This window comes from Sciurus vulgaris (assembly GCF_902686455.1).
Source record: "Sciurus vulgaris genome assembly, chromosome: X".
NCBI lineage: Eukaryota > Metazoa > Chordata > Mammalia > Rodentia > Sciuridae > Sciurus > Sciurus vulgaris.
The window spans coordinates 94,443,912-94,450,970 of NC_136471.1; positions in this window are offsets into that span (position 1 = coordinate 94,443,912).

Below are 7,059 nucleotides of genomic sequence, written 5' to 3' on the forward strand. Positions count from 1 at the left end.
TCTCTTCACTTTTTTTCCCTCTCTCATTTCTCCTTCTAGCCTTCTCAGATGCAAAACCAATTCCTCATGTGGGTTATTATTATTTTTTTTTGGTGGGAAGGGTTTTTCTTTGTTTGCTTTTGTCTCATGCACAGCAATTTCTTAAGGAAAAGGGTGGAAAGAGGGAGGTAGTTACAGGGATATTTATAGATTTGGTGTAGTCCTTATCTTGATGACTTCTTTTTGTCAGCCAAAACTCAACATAATAAGTAAAAATATTCCTCTAATTGTTTTCCTTAATTCCACTCTACAGAGGTAAATGTAGTCAATTGTTCGGTATGTATCCTTCTGTAATATGAAAGATATTCCCTATCCCAAACCTGGGAAATTTAATGTTCTCTTCAAGGTGTCTATTCTCTCTCTCTCTCTCTCTCTCTCTCTCTCTCTCTCTCTCTCTCTCTCTCTCTCTCTCCTCTGTCTCTCCCCCCTCTCTCTCTCTCTCTGGTACTGGATATTTAACCCAGGACTGTTTTACCACTGAACCACATACCCAGTTCTTTTTATTTTTTTATTAAAATTGTAGATGGACACAATGGCTTTATTTTATTTTATTTTATTTTTGTGTGGTGCTGAGGATGGAACCCAGTGCCTCACACACATTAGGCAAGTGCTCTACCACTGAGCCACAACCCCAGACCCCCTTTTTATTTTTAATTTTGAGACAAGGTCTCATTAAGTTGCTTAGGCCTCAGTAAGTTTCTGAGGCTGAACTTAAATCCTCCTTTTTCAGACTTCCAAACTGCTAGGATAACAGGTGTGCACCACTGTGCCTGGCGAGGTGTCCATATTCTCAAGGTCACTTGGTCAGTTTAGCTTGAAGAACCTGCTGGTGATGAATCACTGTATCCTATTTACATCTTACCTCCTGTCCTTTCTCTGACGCAATCCTGTTTTGGCCAGCTTTTTTGTTGCTGAGGCCAAAAAAACCTGACAAGAACAACATAGAGGAGGAAAAGTTTATTTTGGCTCATGGTTTCAGAAGTTCAATTGATGGTTAGCTGACTCCTTTGCTCTGAGCCCAAACTCTGGGCACAACATAGCAGAAGAATATAGCAGAGGAAAGCAGCTCAGGACATGGTGACCAAGAAACAGAGAGTTTTCTTCATGAGGGACAAAATATAGACCAGAAAGGTACACCCTCAGTGTCCTACTTCCTCTGGCCACATGCTACCTGTCTACAGTTACCACCAAGTTAATCCATATCAGTGGATTAATCCACTGATTAGATTATTTCACTTTATCTAATCATTTTTCCTCTGAAAATTCTCACATTGTCTCACATATCAGCTTCTTGTGGACATATCATAGCTAAACCATAAGAAAACCCTACAGGGGACTCAGCCACTTTTCCTTAATTTCCACAAAAATCACTCACAAAGGACCCTCATGTATGGCAGACTTTATGGAAAGCTTGGAGCAATAGGGGTGAATTCATGACATAGCAATTAAAGAAAAAAACACTTCAATCTCAGTATTCCATATCTTTGTCTTTACAATCCCTTGTCCACTTCTTTTTTTACCTTTTTTTATTGTAAACAAATGGGGTACAACTTGTTTCTCTGTCTGTACATGAAGTAGAGGCATACCATTTGTGTAATCATCCATTTACAAAGGGTAATGATGTTTGATTCATTCTGTTATTTTTTTCTTCCCCCCACCCCTCCCACCCCTCTTTTCCCTCTATACAGTCCTTCCTTCCTCCATTCTTGCCCACCTCCCACCCCCCATTATGTATCATCATCTGCTCATCAGCGAGATCATTTGTCCTTTGTTTTTTTTTTGAGATTGGCTTATCTCACTTAGCACCTTGTCCACTTCTTAAATAGAAAAATTTCATTGTCATCTTCACATTTTGCCCAATTCCCTACGACCTCAATTTCTACATCACACTGGGCTTATCAAATAACTTTCCTATCCTTATGTATGAATACATGACCAGTGAAACCCCACATCATGTACAACCACAAGAATGGGATCCTAATTAGAATAAGTTATACTCCATGTGTGTACAATATGTCAAAATACATGCTACTGTCATGTATATCTCAAAAGAACAAATGAAAATGAAAAAAAGGCTTGTCAATATACTTTCCTCAAAGATATTTCCCTTACTAGCAAAACTCTAGTATTAAATTCTATTATTAAAATAACAAATACTCAACCCACTACATACAGATTCAGATACACAGGGTTTATTTCCATTTTATTTTGTTTGCCACAAAATGGAATTATACTGTGAAACTTGCTTCTTTTGCTCAGTTATATTCTTTTCAGAGTACAGAGTCATTAAATGATCATACCCTAATTCAATAATCATACTGATGGATATTTTAGTTATATAAATTTTCCATGGTATAGACAATGCTGAGATAAACCTATTTTTCCATAAACTTTTGCACAATTGTTTTATTATATCTGTGGAGACATTTTCCAAAAGGGAATTGCCTGGGATAAAGGATGCATATATGTATAATCTGGACAGATTCTGCCCAATTGGCCCTGTAAAGGCCATATCAATGTGCACTCTAGCCTATGGTGTTTGGGGTTTTTCCTTTCACTGTGCATCTTCCATCCCTAGACAGCAAACTTTTTCAATATTAATTTGTCTCTTGAATTATGAATGAGATCAGGTGGCTTTTTATGCTATTAGTCATACATGCTACTTCTGTGAATTGCCTATTTTTTGCCCACCCACCACTACCCCACTATTAATGTTTGGAAGTGCCTCTGTTTTAGTAAGCTTTTGCTGCTGTGACTAAATGATCTAAACAGAACAATTTAGAAGAGGAAAGGTTTATTTGAGGGCTCATGGTTTCAGAGGTCTTAGTCCATAGAAAACTGGCACCATTCCTTGGGGCTCAAGGTGAGGCAGAACATCATGGCGGGAGAGCATGGTAGAGGGAAGCAGCTCACATCATCAGAAAGCAGAGAGACTCCACTCTCCAGATACAAAATATATACCCCATTGCCACGCCCCAATTCCAATCTCCTCCAGCCACACCCTACCACTTCAATTAATCCCATCAGGGATTAAGTCACTGATTGGGTTAGACTCTTACAACCCAATCATTTCTCCTCCAAAACTTCCTGCATTTCTCACATGTGAGCTTTTGGGGGACACTTCACATCCAAACCTTAACAGCCTCCATGGAACTCAGGTTCAAAATGAGGTTCAAAATGTGTCTCCACTGCCTGTGTCTCCAGTTGAATTATTTGAGATTTTATATTTTTAAATGTATTTCCTGTAATTAATGTTTAAGAAGTTATTGTTTTAAAGGATGTTTAATAAAATGGAAAACACAATGGAATGTTAGCACAGCCACTTCTTATGTAGTTTAAAGTACTGAAGTCTCCCCTTTGTGTAACTCATGCATGCTTTTGATAAAGTTGAAATTGCACTTGGAGGATGATATTTATCATTGGATCATTATTAACCCTGGCCTTTTCTCATCAACCCAGGGCCCATTTGCAATCCCTTGATCTCTCAACACAAATCCTAGTCTATGGTTTGGGTTTTGTTGCTGGATTACTAAAGGAGGACTTGAATCTGTGACTTAAGGGAGTCATAGGTTCTCATTCACTTCTTGTACTTGTTCCCAGAACTATCATTACGTCTGCTCTTTCCCAGGGAGGTTGCAGGTGAAACTCTAGTTACTGTGAAGTCACATGGTCTGAGGAACGTCTATAGGGGCAAAGCTCCTCTGGGCTTGGAGCCAGGGCCCAAAACAAGCTGGAGCTGTTCCCGAAAAGGCTGGAGATCAGGAAGTCAAAAGCCCAGGAGAGAAATCATTCTGCAGGAAAAGACATCTGTGAAAAGCAATCTGCTCCAATAATTGTTAAATAGAAGGAAGAAAGAATAGAAGGCACTATGGATCAGCATCATTCTAATTGTGTGTGTGTTTACTGTCAATATGAAATACCAACTCTGCTTTAAAGGAAATAAGAAAATAGTTTATTCTGAGCCAAATATGAGTGATCGTGACCAGGGAACACAGATTCAAACTACCCTGAATGATGTGTTCCACTGTAGAAGAGGTTACATGAACTTTTATAGCCACAGAACAAAAGAAAGTCATAAATCCATACATTTACCAATTACACTGGTGGGAGCATCAGCTAGGCTGGCTACAGAAAAGCCAGGAAATTTCTATAGATTTCAGATGGTATAGCATTCTTAGCTTTGGGGTTGGTGGAGGCTAGAGGTCTGCTAAGCTTAGTGATACATTCTGAGAAACATATGTATTAGTTACAAGAATGTTAGGTCAGGGACAAAAGTTAAGGTCAATGGCTATTAAAGGACCTAAGACAGTCCAAAGCAATTTTGGCTCATCACCGAAAACATTCCATCTCTCCACAACCCTGATGTTCTATTCAGTCAAGGCCCAGCAGTTTGACTAAAGGCCAAGGGCCATTAATATTGATGCAGCTTCTTCAGAAAACTTTAGTTCACAGTAAAAACTGTTGTATATACAATACAATAATAATAATAATTCCTCTCAAACTTTAGTAGTGGTACTCGGAGTGAAAGAATTGTAAGTGATTTTGCTTTCTTCAAGATGATATTCTAATTTTAAGTCATTCTATTTTTATAATAAATCTATATTTTATAATCACAGAAAAGTGAATGCTGTTGCTTTTTATGATTTTTATTAGTGCATAATAGTGGGGTTCATTTTGACATAATCATAAATGCGTGGAATATTATTTGCTCCATTTCAGTTCCCAGTACTTCCTCCTTCCCTCCTTTTCTCCCTCCCCCAGTCCCCTTCCTCTATTCTATTGGTCTTCCTTCTTATTTATTTATTTTTAGAATTAATGCTTTATAAGTATACATAAAGTTGTTACAAAAAGCAGATATTTGAGGACCAGGCACCCTGGCGTATGCCTGTAATCCCAGTGGCTCAGGAGGCTGAGGCAGGAGGATCCTGAGTTCAAAGCCAGCCTTAGCAATGGCGAGGCCGTAACAATTCAGTCAGAGCCTGTATCTAAATAAAATACTAAAAAGGGCTGGGATGTGGCTCAGTGGTTAAGTGCCCCTGGGTTCAATCCCTGGTACCCCCCCAACAAAAACCAGATATTTGTAGCAGATGTGGTGGTGGACACCTGTAATACCAGATACTCAAAAGATTGAGGCAGGAGGATTTAAAGGTCAAGGACAACTTGGGCAACTTAGTGAGATCTGTCTCAAATAAAAATTTTAAGAAGGAGTGGGATATAGCTCAGCAATAGAGAACTTGTCTAGCATGCACAAGGCACAGGGTTCCATTCTGAGCATGGAAAAATATAAAAAGCAGATTTTTGCTGTCCACATGCCCCACACTCATCTCTTGTATGGTTGGGAACTGAGGGGAGTAGGTTGTGATTTCTGAATTCTAATAGCTTCATTCAAGGAAGGTGTGTATTAGTCAAGTCAGGCTGCCAGAACAAAGTTCCATAAACTGGGGACTTAAACAATAGAAATGTATGTTCTCATAGTTGTAGAGGCTGGGAAGTCCCACATCAAAGTCCAGCAAGGTTGGTTCCTGAAGAGACCTCTCTTCTAGACTTCTGGCCACCTTCTTTCTCACATGAAGTTCAGAGAGTAATGAGAGAGAGAGAGAGAGAGAGAGAGAGAGAGAGAGAGAGAGAGAGAGAGGGGGGGGGGGGAATCCAAGAGTGAATACATAGCTGGGCACAGTGGCACTCACCTGTAATCTCAGAAACTAGAGACTAGAAAGGCTTAGGCAGGAGGATCACAAATTTGAGGCCAGCCTCAGCAGTTTAGTGAGACCTTGTCTCAAAATAAGAAACAAAAAGGGCTGGGGATGTTGCTCAGTTGTTAACACCCCTGGGTTCAAACCTCAGTACCAAAAGAAGAAAAAGGAGTGAGCACGTGCTCTGGTAACATCTTAAAGGGACTCTTGACTCTTGATTCCATTCGTTCAAGAACACATTCTTATAATTTCATTTAATGTAAAACCATTAGGTCCCATAATCCCATATATTGGGACATTTATGGAACAATTTAAATTGAGCAACAAGTATACTTCTTGTGGTCACTTTGAAGTAAATATTAACATTTTATAGAGTTTATTATTTTGATGAAAGTAATCAGTGAATTATTATAACATTTGAAATATTATATATACATGTATGCATGTATATATATGTGTATATATATGAAAATACATTTATGTGTGTGTGTGTATACATATGTGTGTGTATACAGTCGCATGCCTATAATCTCGGCAACTCAGGAGGATGATACAGAATGATTACAAGTTCAAAGTCAGTCTTAGCAATTTAGTGAGACCCTAAGCAACGTAGCAAGACCCTAAATAAGAAATAAAAAGGGCAGGGGATGTGACTCAGTGGTTAATCATCCCTGAGTTTAATCCCTGGTAACCCCTCCCAAAAAAGAAAAAATATATAAATATGTAAACTCTAGTTTAGGATTTCCAACCTATCTTAAAGCACCAGTGTTGATTTTGTTGAAACACTCACAGAATTGAAAACTTAGGACTTAAATGAGTGCCTATTTCCTTATTCCAAATGCAGCCACACTGAGGATTAGGGCTTCACCATATGAATTTGGAAAGCACATAGACATTCAATCCACGACAGAAGTAAAGGGAAGAACTCTACATACCTCATATATTCCAGACAGTTTTCATACATAATCTCATGAAATTTTCAGAAGAACCTTGTAAGACAGGTGTTAATTTTTCCATTTTATATGTTATAAGAGTAATAGTAAATTTTATTAAGCACTTATTATGCAGCAGGCACAGGGCTATGGGGAATCCCTGTTATGCAGTGGAAGAAAGCTTATTGAAATTGTTGCCTGGAGTTACATGGAAAGCAGAATGCATAAGTGATGAGCACAGTTATTTAGTCCAGATTTCAAACCAAAGTGTTTAAGGCCCAGGCTAATTTTTTTCTTGATAATAATATGTGATGAAGAAAATAAAATCATGCCGTCTGTAGGAAAATGGACAGAACTGGCAACCATTATGTTAATGTGAAGTGAGCCAAATTCAG